Here is a 17,098-nt window from a genome sequence, read left to right as displayed (position 1 = left end):
GCTGAACACAATGGTTCTGTCGCCGCTCCTGACGGGGAAGAGTAGCCTGGTAAGTCAGCCCACTCGGCGGCCGGAGCTGCCCCTGTGCAGCACGTCGGGGCTGCGTGGGCATGAGCGAGGTCCGGAATCCTCATTCCAGACCTTAGTGAGCGAGGGCAGAGAGCGTGAACGGCCAGAGCAGGGGAGGCGCACAGCGGGTTCAGGGTATTGACAGAAACTGGGTCGGGCTGAGAGCAGGTGCACTGGGGAATGACAGGGTGGTGGGCCTGCTCACGCAGTCTGAGGTCCTGGGCTGGAAGTTTTACCTTGAAGGAGAGAGGCGGGGTCGCAGGGGACTGAGGGACCATGATGGATAATCGTTCAAGAAGAGTGACCCAGAGCCCATGTAGACTGCCCTGTGAGGAAGCCGGGAAAAGTCTATCATGACATCGGGCCACGGGGAGCCGGCCAGGTACTGATGGCCTCGGGTTTTACCCTCTGCACATCGGGCGTCAGGGAGGAGTGTGCCCTCGGAGCACTTTCTCAGTGTGTCTCAGAGAAGTTGTCCTGCTATCGACTCGGGTTTCTAGACGGGGGCATTCACTGAAGACTCGAAGTATTTTTTTGGTTGCAACTCAAGATGACCAAGGTCAGGGAAGAGAACAAAAACCAGTGTTTTCATTCATGTTCTCCATAGAGGGAACCAGATCAAGGTCATAGACAAAACCTCAGGGCCAGTGACGTTATTTTCGATTATTACCCTTACACAAATACTTAGACTTCTACAAAAAGTTGAATTACTCTGAAGAAATGCTTGACCGTACGCACCTGTCGTGAAACTGGCCTTTCCACACTGACAGCTGTCCCGTCAGGAAACACAGTCTCTTCGCGTCCGTCACTCAGACGTTTCACTGTCCCATCCGGAAACACGGCTTCCTTTGAGCCATCAGGGTGGTATTTTTCTGTGGAAAACATGTTTTAAAAATGGCTCTCCCTAGTCTCCCTGCTGTGTCTCTCAGCTGCTCGAACATGTTTTACGGCGACCCATCCCATAAAGGATTAGTATTCAAGACTCGATTTTGTATCCTGCTCTATCGTTTTTATTTGAATATCTTGTTCCAGGCAGATTGACCGTCTTTGGTCTCATTAGAACACAAAATCTGTATTCTCCCAGCTTTGCTCAGATTATCCCCCCAGCGACATTTTTCCTTTCCTTCCATGTGTTCTCTGGCTCCTTCAAGGTAGAAAGTCGTCATCGATCCCAGAGCAGCTTGGGCTTCTGAACGCCTTTGACCCTTAACTGTTGTCAGCCTTCACTTCTGGTTTTCCACAGTGACTCAGGGTGTCAGACCGGGAAATGTGGTAAAGATCCTGACTCCCTCCATAGTGGCCTCCATGGACAACACTGACTTACAACCTGATGCAAGAGGTAGAACGCTTAGGGATATCTGGTGGGCTCAGTCCGTGGAGCACGCAACTCTCGATCTCAGGGTCATGAGTTCAAGCCCCACTTTGGGCGTGAAGCCAAAAAAGAGGGGCGCCTGGGTGGCTCAGTCGGTTAAGCTTCCGACTTCGGCTCAGGTCACGATCTCACGGTTCATGAGTTTGAGCCCCGCGTCGGGCTCCGTGCTGACAGCTCGGAGCCTGGAGCCTGCTTCGGATTCTGTGTCTCCCTCTTGCTCTGCCCCTCCCCCACTCACGCTCTATCTCTCTCTCAAAAATAAATAAACATTTAAAAAAAAAGAAAAGATGCTGAATCCAATTTAATTGACCCATTTCTATTTGCGTTCTTAAAATATTCATTTGCTTCTTTTTGTTTTGTTAAATGTTGGCAGCTGCTGGCAGACAAGAGGCAGCCCAAATATACGTGAGAAAAATAAATGTGGTGACAAATCTGACAACCGAAGAAAAATTCTACCATTAAAATAGTTTTTAGCAAAAAACTATAAAAGCTTGTTTTCGTGTGGTAATTGATGGACCGCCCAGAAGAAATTGGGGGGCTCTTTGGAACAAGACTTTTGAACGCTGAATTCGCGGACTTCCCGGTACTACTCAATGGACAAGTCTGCTGATTTGCACGGATTTACAAGAACGCGTGCGTAACGCACAAGCTCATCTATAAAATGTCAGGAAAACGAGGCCTTCGGCTCTGCTCCCGAAATGCCGATCATGGGTAGCAGTTTTGAAGGTACGGGACGTGCCTCCAAGGACAATAATAGGGCCTAGAATTCCCACGGAGAGAGAATGAAATACGGATCGTCAAAATACCTTTCTCTTTTGGGAGACCTGAATTAACCATCAGTCACCTGAGGCGGCATGTGTGAACTAGCAGGTGTAATGTTCCCTTCTCAAAACCTTGCTGAAGGTCCCTGAGGACAGCAGTTGCTCTGGGGTCCGCCTCTCCACTCACTTGTCGAGTCAGAGCCTAAAGGACAGGTCATGACAGTAAAGACCCAACGTGACCCAACGAGATACACATGAGCGTCGCTGGAAAGCACGTCAAGGAGAACATGAATGCCCCTGGACCGTCCGTGAGGATCTGTTTAACGATGACCTTGACTCTCTCAGCACCCGGCAGGTCAGATGCTCTGGAAACGGCCACTGCCACGTATCCAGTAATGCTAAATAAAATAACACAGAAACCCACGTAAACGAGCTCCCACACTCCAGGCAAAGGCCACGCACGCACGGCAGCGGCCGCCGAGAAGCAGACGGAAGGGGAGCCTGAGCACGTGGTCTCCGCATCCCGGGCTCGGCTCCTGGTGGCTCTGCTGGTGATCGGAGCTCATCCCTGCTTACAGACGACACACACGGAGGTCGCTCCCCGGACACAAGGATGAACTAGGAAACACCCACCCCGGGCAAGGGGAGCACACCAGGAAAACTGCCCTCTTCTGAGCTTCCCGAAGAATCTGAGTCCAGATCGCCCCCAGACCAGACACCAGCCTGGAGGAGCCCCTGGAACCTCTGGCAGGAGCAGGCACGGAGCTTTCTGGATCGGCAGCCCCAAGCCGGGCCCCGCCTGGGGATGGCCGCCCAAGGCAAGCGGAACCACGACCATGGAACCGGCCAGGGAGCCGCGGTGGGGAGCAAGAGCCAGCACAGCGGCATCACGGGGGCTCCGAGGCCACCAGCGTGACGTTACCAGAATCAGACCATAAAGTGGACGTGTGCGCAGTGGCTGAAGAATTACAAGAAGAAGCTGAAAACAGGAGAGAAGTGATATTAGCCAAAAAAGACTAGGTTAACTTGAAAAATACCTAAATGAAGTGAAAAATATAATCTTTAAAACTAAAGCGAAAAATAAGTGCCTTGAAATAATTTCCAGATGTATGGTGTGTTTTCGTTTTCTTACCGCCATTCGTTTTAATTTAGCGAAGTTGTTATCGAACCATAGCTCGTATCCCCACCTTTTCTTTGAAATCTGTTGTCTTGCTTGATGGCCCGCGATGGAGTCCTTCTCCCCTACAACGTTCCATATGTGCTTGAGAACACCGCTTATGGCGCATAAATGTACAAACGCCTTCAGATGAAGGTTTCTAGTGTTTTCAAATATTTCAAATATTTTGTTCTCTTCCTGGTTTTCAAATCAGCTCAAGTTATTAAGTAGTGACAGAAGTTGAGTGTCGGTTGAGTGTCCTGTTCCGAATGTGATGCAGACGCCTGTCAGTGATGTGGGGAAATTAAGTCAACACCACTTAAGCAGAAGGGGAAAGGATCGCCCTGGGATTGATTTCTGCTGTCACTCAAGCAGGACATAACTATGTGTTGTTTCTGTCGTGCCTGGGGGCCCCTTCTCATATCTCCCCCACGAAACGCGGTGCTCCTTTGGCCCCGGGAGCTTTCCCTGCCCCAGCTGGGGACTCACGAGCAACAGACTGTACCTGACATGCCCAACCTGGGTGCATTCATCACATTTCCTGCAGAGAGAAAGGGCAACTGCCTGGATGTGAGAAAAGTAGACTCGGGTGTGAACTCAGGTCATTCATGTGCTACTTGGTTAACAGGAGGGCTGACCCTGCAGGTGGTTTTGATTCTGGGAATTACAGACTCCGAGAAATGGAACCACCCCACACAGCACGTGGGGAAGTCTTGGTTTTTGTAAAATTTCAGTGTGGTTGGTTTGAAAAGCAGAGGACAGAGCTAACCCATCTAGAACCGCTCTCACAGAACAATAAAACTGAAGCATCGGAACCGATGAAACACGTGTGTGGTTTAAAGTCACGAAAGCAAAGTATTGAGCCTCTGGAATTAAATAACCCACGTCTCGCACATCGGACAAGGAGCCTGATCTTTCAACAGAGACGGCTGGTGGCTATTCACAAACTCGACCCTTGTCGCAGCCTCTGCTGAGGGCCTTTCTAGCATTTCACCCCCTCTCCGGACTTGCCAATCGGGCTGAAGGCAGTTTCAAAACTATTTGCAGGGGTCAGGGAGGATATTTAGCAATGTCGCCAAGTGTTCAGCCCAGCATGGGATCCATTTCCAAGTTGGCCCCACATCAGGAAGTGGTATTTTTCCTGTGCTGAGAAGCCAGATTTAACCATTCCTGCTGCTAGAGGCCAGGCAGGAAACAACACAAAAGTACAAAACCCAAAGGGCAGAACGTTGTTCACAAATGCAGACGGCCAGGCAGAGAATGTCAGAGGCTGAGACTAGAGACAAAGCTGCAGAGACATAAAGGCAGAAGGCCGCCCCCAAGTTCACAGGAAACTAGCTGCAAGGGATTCTCACATGTTGGAGTTAGCAGATCTCCTTGGCGTTAGAATTAATATAACAATTCATTTAGGGGCACCTGGGCGGCTCAGTGGGTTGAGCATCTGACTTTGGCTCAGGTCACGATCTTGCGGATCGTGGGTTCAAGCCCCGCGACAGGGTCTGTGCCGACAGCTCGGAGCTTGGAGCCTGCTTCGGATTCTGTGTCTCCCTCTCTGACCCTCCCCTGCACTCTCTCTCTCAAAAATAAACAAACATGAACATTCACATATATAGAAATAACTCATTTAAAATGTAAACCGTCAGCCACTGCAGAGACTGGAAGAAAAGGTGCATTTGGAGTGAAGGCCTAGTCAGGGAGGGGCTCTGTGGAGCGAGCATAGGACAGGAGGCGGGGGGGGGGGGGGGGGGGGCACCGGAAGTGGCTCGGGATTAACTCGGGGACCAGAGTGACCCAAAGACTTCCAGTCTTCGCCACGAGTAGCACCAAGCGTTGTCACCCACCCCTCACCGAGGAGGACCCAGAAATTGGTATCACACACAAATCCCATAGTCAGCACTCATACAAGTACAGTGTGACGTGTATATAAATCACATTCCACCGCGGGGACTCGATGGACGTCCACGGAAGCCCTTTGTCTTTAAAGACTCAAGTAAAAAGCCAGCAACAAAACCGCCTGGTTATTCAGATCCTAGGTATTTTCCCAAAAAGAGGGAACATGGCAAAGCTTACTCCACGACAAAAGCATTCTGTGGTGACCTACATTGGTGACACGGTGAACATGCTTGCCTCCAGTCCCCTCCAAGGAGCCCCACTGGGCGACAGAATACGAAAGACAATCCGGCGTGTTCCAGATCTGCTTGCAGACCCACAGAACTCCGCTGTTGTTGCCAAGCGTTCCGAGAACAGTTTGGGAAATCTCGTGGTTTCCAGAGCCGGATCACCAGCCCCCCCAGCGGCTAGGGTCGAGATCTGGGGGGCGGGGGAAGGAAACCAGACACGCAGCGCCCCCCGCACTGTGAGCTCCAACAGGGCTGGTCGTCACAAGCCGCGGCGAAGCCCAGGGCGCCCTGGGCACCCCGAGCCAGTGTGGTTCGGCCACCATTCTTGGCACTTGCCGCCCGCTGGCCCGCGGCTCCCTGACCAGTCCGTGGGTCGGCGCTCTCCCACGTGATACCGATGTTATCTCATCAACAGGGAGGCCAGCCTGCCCAGGGCCACTCAGTGAGGAGTCAAAGGTGGGCTGACCGTGGTCCCCTGGTCGGCATCTCTCTGAAATGACCCGCCACCCAACGGTGCCCCTGTTGGGTTAACTATACGCCCCCCCACCGACGTCACTCCCACGAAGAGAACAGCAACACCCTCATGTGTATGTTCTGCCATTTTGTTTTATTTCACAATTTTGCTTAGACTCCTTAAAACAGAAGAAGGGGCACCCGGGTGGCTCAGTCAATTGAGCGTCCAACTCCTGATGTCGGCTCAGGTCCTGGTCTCACGGTTGGTGAGATAGAGCCCCGAGTCAGGCTCTGCACTGGCAGAGCCTGTTTGGGATTCTCTCTCTCTTCCCGTCTCCCACTCATGTGCTCGCTCTCTCTCTCTCCGTCTCTCTCTCTCAACATAAATAAACATTTTTAAAAAATAGAAAAAGAAAACCAAGGAATGGAATCCAGAGGAAAAATACTCATTTTCTAGAACATTCAGGCTACTTTAGAAATAAGACTTGTATAGAGACTATAACCACTGTGTAGTTAAGCTAAATGACTCCATTTGCTGAACACAACATGTTTAAAAAATTTAAAAACTTATGTGCTTCTGCAGGGCGAGCATTCTTGGTACTAATCACACCCACAGAAGAGCGGCCGTGTAATGTAATGTAATGTAACGTAAGGAGGTGCCCTACAGCCACGTCTCAGGGAGACACCCGTGAAAAGGTCCAATCTTCCGATCTAACCCCCAGCCTTTGTTGGGTCCACCTGGGCTCGGCCCACCGCAGCTTGGGGTGACACCAGCCCCGTCATCAGGAGGCAGCCTGCTCACTGCGGTAGGCCGTCCCAAGTGCACGGTCTTCCGGAAGACACCGAAGCCCAGGATCAGGGCTCTGTTTGTTTCAACCAAGAGGGCAGGAGCTCCGGAAGACGGAAACAGCGGTGGTGACCACAGCGGACAGGGAGGACGCTGGGAATCTGACCTACTCTCCACTCTCTCAAAATTTCACTCCAGAGCAAATAAGCAAGGAAAGGACTTCAGCACATCCACTGATGAAGGGATAGACCCAAGGGATAGACCCAAGGCAAGAGGGACAAGGGGGTGGTGGCTACTTGGGAGAACGGGGTGCCTGGGGGCACCTGGGGACGAACAGGTGCACGAGGCTTCGAGGAGGAGAAAGCCAGCTGCCTCGTCTTGTGCCCACAGCCTTTGAGGTGTCCTAAGATTGAGTGACTGATGCATCCATACATACCTACTCGAGAAAATATTCTTCTCATACACCTACCTGCTGAGATGGGGAGATAAGGGATTTAAATGACATGGGTTTTTTTCCTCCCTGAAAGCCCCAGGTAACAACTCCAGTAAGAAAAACACACTGACGTGAATTCAAGTTGTCCCTGCAAGTTGCATTACCTGTTGTTCATTTACTGGAACGTTCTATCTGCCTATAAGAGCACGACTCCACCTTCATATAGACCAGAGTTAACACACTGTCTCCCTCTCTCTCAGCCCCTCCCCTGTTCTCGCTCTCCCTCAAAATAAGTAAATAAGCTTAAACAAACATTAAAAATGTTTTCCCTGTTGGAAAGTGTGTTGCTTTATTTCCTAGAAATAAACTGGCAGCCAAGGAGACTCGAATTGTCCCCTCGGAGAGAGGCTTGCCTGGCCTCCAGGTCCAAGCCCCTGGGGCGGTCTGCAAGCACGGGTACAGGTCACACAGGACCTTCGGGAACAGGGGACATCTGCAGTGGCCTACCTCAACTTCTGGGTGCAGCCTTTCTTCCTCCTCTTCCTCCTGCTTGGTGGCAGGTGTCCACATGGGAAGCTCCTGGTTCTACGGGAAGATTCTGTGGAAAGAGAACACGAGGGCTCCGTGCACCCGGGCGATGGACGGACCTTGGGCCGCGTTGGGTGCTTCTGTGAAGGTTTATATCTCCAGCCCCCTCGTCTGTGTCATCTGGGCCCGGATGCTCAGGGGACGGCAGTGCACGTAAGGAAATAACACACTGATAGGGAAGATGCCCTCAGCTTGTGCACGTGTGACCTGAGGTGTGGAGGTGAGAGGATGTGCTTTGCAGCCAGAATAGCCCAACTCAAAATAAAACAAAACCCAGAGGAACCTCATGTATGATGCTGGAAAGGCCGAAGCAGAATGTGGACTTTTCTGGGGAGGACGGGAGGTCAGGGGGACCCAGGTTTTCATATTTTCCCACCGGTCGCCTGCTGTTACATCACAAGTTCACATCCCAAATTTCCTCCCATGGAGAAAATTGTTCCATTTCATTGACATGTGTTGTTGAATAATAAGCAGGCCGCTAACCAGGGCTTGAAAATATTTTTGATTTATTTTCCTTTGAGTCTACTAATTTTGATTAAAAAGTATAAATAAAAATGGTACAAAAGTTGGATTTGGGAGTTCGTAGGTGATGTAAAAATACCAGCCTCGTTCTGACCATGTGCTAAACGCAACCACCTTCAAAATCTAGGGGGAAAAAGAATGTTCTCTGTATTGGAAAGGCTGATGGTCCCTAGCAAGTAGGGGCGTTTGGAACCAGGTTAGTTTTCTGTTCTCCCCAAGGAGACGGGCAGGTTTGACAGCCTCAGCCTGGGGTGGGGGGGGGGGGGTGCCCAGGCGCTGGCCTCACCCCCACCCACCCGTGGCTCGGCAGTGCTCGGCCGGGGACGGGCGGGTGCACCAGTCTGCTCTGGGGTGAGAAACCCGTCCTCGGGACCCTCGCAAGGCAGTGAGCAGCGTGAGGCTGAAAAAGCAAAGAAATTGGGTTTTGAAGGACAGTGCGTACGCATCTTAAAAATATCATCTTAACACGGTTTCTGGGTCCCATTTAAGCCAACGGGGAGTATGTTCTCTTTTTTTCATGAGATTACTTTATAAATCGAGGGTCAGTCAACAAGTGACGCTTGATCTTGTAAGAAACATGCGCTGTTTCATGGATGTAGCCCGTAAATATTGGCAGGACATCAGTCTTCTTCAAGCGTTCAGTTCGGGAGGTGAAGGCCAGAGGACTCTGTCTCTGCGTTCAAGCCGCTTCTGGCCCAGAGACGACGAACGGGAAGCAAACACAAGAAGAGACGGTAATCCGGCGATAAGGGGTTTGCTGGGCAGCGGAGGCTGTGGGGGAGCCCCAGCCGTGTCCGGGAGTTGGGGACGGGGTCCCCAAGAAGGTACCGGCCATCAGCTGAGACAATCCTCGGAGGTGGAGGCCGAGGCGGGAGGAGGGATTCTATTCTGCGCGAAGGCGGCAGAAAGGGTGGAGGCAGAAAGGGAGGGGGCTGGAAACTCAGTGAGGAGGGTGGGGGGGGAGAGCAGAGCACGCGGGCGGGCAGGTGTGGCTGCAGGGGACCGGTCTGGCCTGCCACACGGAGAACGCGAATTTCCCGAGGGTCTGGAGCCTCGGGGTGACAGGCACCAGCCTCACACCCACGGAGGGACCCTCGAGGTGGTGAAGACGTGATGTGCGTGGCCAACTGGGGGCCTGAGAGGGGAGCGCCTGAGTCAGACAGAGGGAGTGGGGCCCACGGACCTGGAATGGGCCCTGAGCCGCAGGCCCAGGGGGATACAGGACTGTGCTGGGGACGGAGCTCAGTAAGGAGCGCAGGCCTGAGGAAGGTAAGAAGTCAGGCCTCAGCCTGTGGAGGGTGGGGGTGCCCGTGGCCTCGAGGGCTGTGCTCTGCACAAGGCACCTTGTGGACGCGCCCACCTCACCGGCACGGGGCGCCTCCCACAGCGGGTTCCGGCAGGTGCCACGGAGGGGGAGGGTGCCGTGATAATCTTCCCACGGCAACTCGCGGAAGGGGGCTTCTTCCCAGCTGGCCCGACGGCGCTCTGGGCTCCTGCTGGCGGGCCCGGCTGCGTGGACAGCCCTGGAGTCCAGGAGGAGGGGTGGAGGCGAGATCAGGGGGCGCCTACCCAAGTGGGCGGGGAAGCGGCCGGCAGGAGAGCCCCCCGGAGGGAAAAGGCAAAGGCTGACACCGGCCCCCAGGGGACCAGGTGTGCGTCGTGGTCGGGGTTGGGGAGCGTTGGCAAGACACGCGGAGGGCCCAGCGAGGGAACCGGGAAAGGCGCTCAGGAGCGAGGCCGTGCGTGGATGCGCGCGTCCGTGTGAGAGTTCGCGCAGGCGCACCTGCTACAAGCCCTCATCTTAGGGCGAGCGGCAAAATAGGGCGGACCACCGCTCGTGACGCGCTCACCGTTTCCATCAGCGGCCGGGCGGTCCTGGAGCCTGACGACATCCGCAGCTGCCACGGGGGGTCTCGGCCGCTCGGTTTCTGCAGACTTCGGGAGGACCGCCGCGTGGCCTGGGTGCAACGGCAGTCACAAAACCCGACCCTGTCGCTTCAGATCAAAGGCTGCGTGCTGCAGAAAGCCATTTTCAACCCCCAGTGTTTCCCAGCAGCGTCGCAAGACTCGACCATAAGCACCGCCCTCAGCGCCGCGAGATAAGTCATTTTTTAAAATGCGGAAACATCCTGAGCACACAGAGCCAATGACCATCCATCCAACCAGCTACTTCTCTAGCACTAAGACCAACCTGAAGAGATCCCATTTTCCAGTCTATGGCAATAGAATGATTGTAAATAAATGTAACTGTTTAGGGGCACCTGGGTGGCTCAGTCAGGTGAGTGTCCGACTTTGTCTCAGGTCGTGGTCTCACAGTTCATGGGTTCAAGCCCCGCCTTGGGCTCTGTGCTGATGGCTCAGATCCCGGAGCCTGCTTCGGATTCTGTGTCTCCCTCTCTCTCTGCCTCTCTCTCTCTCTCTCTCTCTCTCTCTCTCACAAAAATAAATAAAACGTTGGGGCAACTGGGTGGCTCAGTCAGTTAAGCTTCCGACTTTGGCTCAGGTCATGATCTCACAGTTTGTGAGTTCGAGCCCCACGTCAGGCTCTGTGCTGACAGCTCAGAGCCTGGAGCCTGCTTCAGAGTCTGTGTCTCCATCTCTCTCTGCCCCTCCCCCACTTGTGCTCTGTCTCTCTCTATCAAAAATAAATAAAATGTAAAAAAAAATTTTTTTAAATAATAAATGAAACGTTAAAAAATTAAAAAAGTAATAAATATAACCATTTTGAACATAAATGGAGTATTCTCGTTAGATCTAAGTGGAATGTTACTGAAATCTAAATTTTAAATATAACTGGTATAAATTCGCACTGTTTGCTGAGTGTCCGCTTTTCACCCACGAATGAGGTTGGGTTTTCCTCAGAGGGCACCCCCGTTGCGGGAGGCGAGGCACTTCCATCTCGAAGACCTTCTGGAAAGAGTTTTGTCTCACACGACATTGTTTTCCTTGACTCGGTTCCTTCCATCTTCATACCTACTGGCTGAAAATAAATGCGGGGGTACTTTCTCATTAATCACAATCGTTTCACCCAGAAGCATCCACCAATACATCACGTCGACTGTCACAGGAGCTGGTTCGCTGTAACTCTGTCCTTACATCCTATGAAGGAGAACTATAGGTGTACCTCATTTCTTGTTCCATAGCCCACGGTCTTGTGGGATTCCAGAAAGTTATGATTGAGCCTGCAGAAAAGCTTGGCCATCACAGCAAAATAAATAGCTCACAACGGAATTGAACAATGGATAATAATTTTTTCTACCCTTTGCATTATTCAAACATTGGCTCAGCCAAGAACGCATTCGCTCACACAATCCTTTAGGAAGCAATTATATTACACGAATGTCACTAACATGGGAACAGAGGACAAGGCTGCATCTCAAAGGACACCAGAGTCACCTGGGACTTCAGATCCTGTCTGCTCACATGACCCAAAAAGAGGTTCTCCCTACCTACAGGGAGCGCCTGGGTTAGCGGGGACTCCAGACCTTCCCTCCGGGAGTGAGATACTGTCTGCTCAGCACTTGCATTGGGAAAGAGTGTTGGGACGTTAGGTCGTCTTGAGTTGGGGCTTTTCTCGGTCCAAATGAGCCCTGTTACCCAATGCCGGCTGAGGACGCAGAGGAGCTTCCCAAGCATGAGGAAGACACAAAGCTGGGGTGGTCGCCAAGACTCTGGGCGCCAGAGTATTCTAAGGAGGAGCTCACCTGAACAAAGAAAATGCAACGGAGATCCAATAACGTCCTGTACTGAGGCCCCAAAACAAAGCCCATGTGGAAAGCAGCACGACAAGCCACAGCAGTGACCCCAGGAAACACCACGGCTTTAAAGCCAAAGGACACGACAAGTGCGGCTACTTAAAACCCCTGCCTCAGGCTGCACGAAAGGAAAGAAAGCACATGGCCCTGGATGCCTGTGCTCAGCTCCCAGCCAGGCTGTCTGTGGTGACTGTGCTGAGGAGACCACCTGCTGGACCGGATCCCTCAGTTTGCAGAGATTGGATCCCTGAGTTTGCAGGGACTGGATCCCTGAGTTTGCAAGGACTGAATCCCAAGTTTGCAAGGACTGGATCCTTGAGTTTGTAGGGACTGGATCCCTTCCCTGAGTTTGTAAAGACTGGATCCTGAGTTTGCAAGGACTGGATCCTGAGTTTGCAAGGACTGGATCCCTGAGTTTGTAGGGACTGGATCTCTGAGTTTGCAAGGACTGGATCCTGAGTTTGCAAGGACTGGATCCTTGAGTTTGTAAGGACTGAATCCCTGAGTTCATAAAGACTGGATCCCTGAGTTTCCAAAGACTGGATCCCTGAGTTTACAAGGACTGGGTCCTTGAGTTTGTAAGGACTGAATCCCTGAGTTCATAAAGACTGGATCTCTGAGTTTGCAAGGACTGGATCCCTGCATTCGCAAGGAGAGGATCCTCACGTTAGTAAGAACTGCTCATTCAGGGAGGCAGGTTTTCCCAGTGAGATGCTGGTGGGATACATGGGTTTGGGTGCTGGGCCTCTGCTTATTTCTTTTTTCTTTCTGCTTATTTCTAAAGGTCATAAACATTGAGGGTCACCTGGGAAGAAGGGCCACGTTTAGAGGACTGTCCTTGTCCTATGACAGTAGCACTGTGAGTTCTGCGGCCTGCACGCTTCACTATTATTTCTTCATCAGCTGACGGAGGCAACATTTTCCCCAGAGCAGATCGCGACACCTAAAAGGCAATTCATCACAAAGAAGATTCAGGGGAAGTGTTCACCTCTTGGAAGGCACAGCAACTCGAAGGTAAATTCCACGTGGAACCGACCGTTCAACAACAATTGCGGTGGGCTAGGGAACAGTAAGGCTGCAGGTGGGGGCCTCAAGCTGGTTTCTCCCCACAGCGTGTTGCAGATTCTCGCAGAACACAGCACATCACAAACTGGGGTCGCCTCTCACGGTTCTTCACTCTTTCAAAGTATCCCAGGTGCCCAAAGGCAACAAAATAACCACCACCCACGTCTGTCTCCTTGGATGGTGCGTCTTCCACTGGGAAAGTATTCAGCAAAGAAGAAAACGTGGCCCTGTTGTTAGCGTCGCCGCTGACAATTGATCGAGGACTTGAAACGCAGACTCTCAAGCTTCCCTGCTCTGAAGCAAACTCTGGAAAAGCGCGGCCCTTCCGGCGGGACGCGGGACTTCATTTATTCACCGATCGGCCCTCTGGTGGGAGGACGCCGACGGGAGGGGGCTGGACAGCCTTCCGTCCCGTTTCCAGGGCAGCTGATCGGTCCTGGGCTCACGAGTGTCACTGACGGCTCGATGCGCTGGCCCCACAACCGTGCCTGCCCGAGCAGGTGCCTGCACGGACCCAGAGTGAGGGTCCCACATCCGTCCCGCTTTCTTTCAGTCAGGCGTGCAAAGCACGCTTTGCAGGCGTGGTTTGCAGAGCACCATGCTGGGGGCGGCACTGCGCACGGTGGAAATTCCCCCAGCACGTGAGCTCCAAATAAGAGAGGGAGAGAGAGTGCGTGTTACTGTGTCAGAGCTGAAACATCCTGACTCCGTGAACTGTAGACTTAAACATTCACAAGCAAGTACGCCCAGGCCCTGGGGCTCAGCAGCCACGCGACGCGGGGGGCATCAGCACCGGGATGCATCTCACAGGCTCACTGTCCGGTCACGGTCCCCAGGAGTGCGGGCTGCTGCCCTACCAGGTGCCATGAGATGCCTCTGGAGACCAGACAGGGGCCGGGTTCCCGTGTCCGTCATTCATTTACGGACGTGAGTTAACAGCCAGCCAGCCCCTCGCCTCCCGGAGGGTGAGCGTTACCGCCAGCGCCAACAACGACGCGGCCACCTTTCCCGTGACATCACTTCTAAGTAAAACAAAAAACCTTCTGGTACCAGAGTGGCCGACTTCCTTCTTGTGCAGACGGCGGCTGCGAACGGCCCCCCGGCTGGCGGTCCCCGCAGCCCCGACACCCTCAGGCCGTCCCGAAGCTCCAGGTTCTGTCGCCTGAGGGCGTCCATCTGGCTCTGGGCTGGCGGTGACCGCGACTCCTGGCTCCTGAACTCCTCGTGAAGCCAGGCCACCTACTGCTGGAGCCGCTGTGCCGTCGGGGGGAGAGACCGGGGAGGGAACGGGGCTCAGGCTTCGCTGTGGTGTTTGTGCGGGGGGGGGGGGGGGGGCCTCTCCTACAAAACCCTCCAGCCCTTTCGGGCGTTAGCCTGGACCTTCTAGAAAAGAGGTCAGGGCCTCCGACAGCTAGGAGATGAATACGACTCTGACGCCTTTTTCCTTCTGATTAAGCAGTGTCCGTTGTGACTTATTCCGCAAAATATAACCAGATACAGGTGGTTAGCGAATTGCTGTTCTTTGTTTGCCGAAGGAGGTGGATAAAGCTTTCGTTTCTTTCTTAATCTCACCTGAGGGGGCAGCAGGCAAGAGTTAGGAGCTGGTGCTCTGGGGGCTCCTGGGTGGCTCAGTCGGTTGAGCATCCGACCTCGGTTCAGGTCTCGATCTCACGTTCGTGGATTCGAGCCCCGGGTGGGGCTCTGTGCTGACAGCTCGGAGCCTGGAACCTGCTTCGGATTCTGCGTGTCTCCCTCTCTCTGCCCCTTCCCAGCTCGCACTCTGTCTCTCTCTCAAAATAAATAAACATAATTAAAAAAAATTTTTTTAAAAAAGGACGTGTTTTGAAAAGATTCAGAAAAGGTTATAATCCTGGCTTCACCGCTTCCTTGCTGTGTGACCTCAGACAAGTCACCTCACCTCTCTGGGCCTCAGTTTCCTCTTCTCCAAAATGATGACAGAATGGCCTCAGATGGCTATTCTGAGAGGTGAGGCCTGTGCTGGACTGGAGGCCCCGGAACAGAGAATGGGAAACAGAACAAATGCCAGCTGTTACTTCTGTAGCTGCTTGGTTCAGTCTGTCCGCTGTAACGTCACACAGGTTTTTGTGGCTTACAAAACAGACTTCAGACAGAAAAGATGCTGTCTGTTGGGCATAACAAGGAAATCTTCGTGTGTGAGGATCCAAGTGTGCTCAGGAAGGAAGGTGTCGATCTGCCCAAGTTAGACACAACTGAGCAGAGAACCTTAGAATAAAGAAAATGAGGTAATTTAAAAAAAAAAAAAAGGCATTTTCCTCTCCTAGAGATTATCCCTGAAAAGTAATCAGAATCACACTGCAAATTAATGATTAAAAGAGAAAATAACACCATTTGGGAAGAAATTAGTGATTGCATTGTTCTCTCAGTTTGTTCTAGAAACAGTAGGAAAGTAATTGCATTTCCATTTTAAATTAAATTATTCCCCCTCCCCCTGGAATTATCCTAATAATGCCACGTTTGTGAAGACTGTCACGGCAGGGCTCCGGGCAGAGGGGTGGGGCTGGCAGGGAGCCAGGGACCTGGGATTCGTGTGGGTCGTCGGAGGCCCGGTGGCTTTCCCATAGGGAATCTGCACTCAGAATTTCGCAGGGGAGAGGCCAGCGGGGGGAGGGCGGTGAGCGGTCTCCAGCACAAAGAGGAGGAAAGAAAGTGTGGTGACCAGACCATGTGTACAAGCCCCCCCCCCCCGCCCCCTGCGTCATGGGGAGCCAACCCCCTGCTCTGGGACATCCTGGGGGTGGGGCTTCGGGGCCAGGAGCTCCGCCCTTATGCTGTCCAGGGGAGAAGCAGGGGCGTCTTGCCAACTCCTGCTCGGGCACATCGCCTCTGCCTCGGAAACACTGCCCACCTACTTAGCACCTGCTCCCTGATGATCACCCGCCTCCCAAAGTGGTCTTGTGTAATCCCGAAATTAGCCTTGGAGGGAAGCGGTCATCTCCACCCCAGCAATCGCAGACGAGGCCCCGCAGGCCAGTCACCAGCCCGAGGTCACAGACTGACAGCGGGGACTCTGAACTCAGAGGGAGAGGTCGAGTCCAGAGAGGGCATTCCTCCCCGTTTCCTTCAAGGCACGCATCACTTTCTAATGTGGTCTGTGAATTACTTGTTTACTGTGTTCACCCACACCCTGCCTGCCCTCGGCAGGACAAGTGCCCGAGAACAGGGAGGGACCCCCAGGAACCTACAACAGCGTCCGGCACCCGGCAAGGGTCAGTGAGTATCCGCCAGTTCTCCCAGCGTTAGTGCACCTGGGAAGACGGACGGCTGGCCTTGGGCGAGGGGTGGGAGGAACCAGAGAAGGGACCTCACAGAAGGTGCTGGAAGCCCACCAGGGGCACAGAAGCGAGCCGGCTCGGGGGCAAAGCGGCACATCTCGCTCCCGCCTCGGGCCCGGCACTGGGGTCTGGTAGAGACTGCAATCATTGCCCGTGGGGAACCACACGGGGAACCACATCCAGCCCCGGCTGAGACGGCTTTGCTCACCGTGGTCACGGGACCCCTGCCAACCCCTCCGTTTGCGGGCAGCCGGGGGCTGGGACTTGGAAAGAGCTTTACCCTGGTGCACGGCCCGATCTGGATCCTTCTTGACGAGAACCTTGGAAATACCACCTAACCCTCTTAGCCAGTGTTTCCAGCTAAATCGAGGACGTCCTCTGTCCCCCACCACGTGGTGGCCTGGGGCACCCCTCCTGGGGCCCGGCTGAGACTGTGTTGAGTGTTAGCTCCCGTATCTGCGTCCCCACGTGTCTGTGTCCCCACGGGCCTCTCAGTTCATCACCATCTGACACCTGGGGAGTCAGGTAGCCCGAGACTTGGGGCTGCGCCCGCCCGGTGCTGCTTGGGGGCCGTAACAAAGACACCCCTTGTCTCTATTATTCACTTGGGATGCTAACACCTCTCGCCAATCCATGAGGATCCAGGGCGGTGGGGCGTCTCACGCGCCCAGGACCGGCCTGGCACGCACAAAATACAGTCACC

General features: G+C 53.5%; 1 long non-coding RNA gene across 2 annotated transcripts; it reads right to left on the bottom strand.

The window, feature by feature from the left end:
- Nucleotides 1-11,572: 11,572 nt before the first annotated feature.
- LOC122220602 lies at nucleotides 11,573-14,757 on the bottom strand. 2 transcript variants are annotated; one of them, XR_006202951.1, is made up of 3 exons: nucleotides 14,654-14,757; nucleotides 12,822-12,959; nucleotides 11,573-11,965 (listed from the first exon to the last, which is right to left on the bottom strand). It is a non-coding gene; the product is annotated as an uncharacterized LOC122220602 (long non-coding RNA). The 2 variants fall into 2 exon arrangements; XR_006202950.1 differs by lacking the exon at nucleotides 14,654-14,757 and adding an exon at nucleotides 13,053-14,404.
- Between the last annotated feature and the right edge of the window lie 2,341 nt (nucleotides 14,758-17,098).

Source organism: Panthera leo, chromosome B2 (assembly GCF_018350215.1).
Source record: "Panthera leo isolate Ple1 chromosome B2, P.leo_Ple1_pat1.1, whole genome shotgun sequence".
NCBI lineage: Eukaryota > Metazoa > Chordata > Mammalia > Carnivora > Felidae > Panthera > Panthera leo.
Note: the sequence above shows the minus strand (reverse complement) of the source record. Positions and strands in the feature narration are given on the sequence as shown.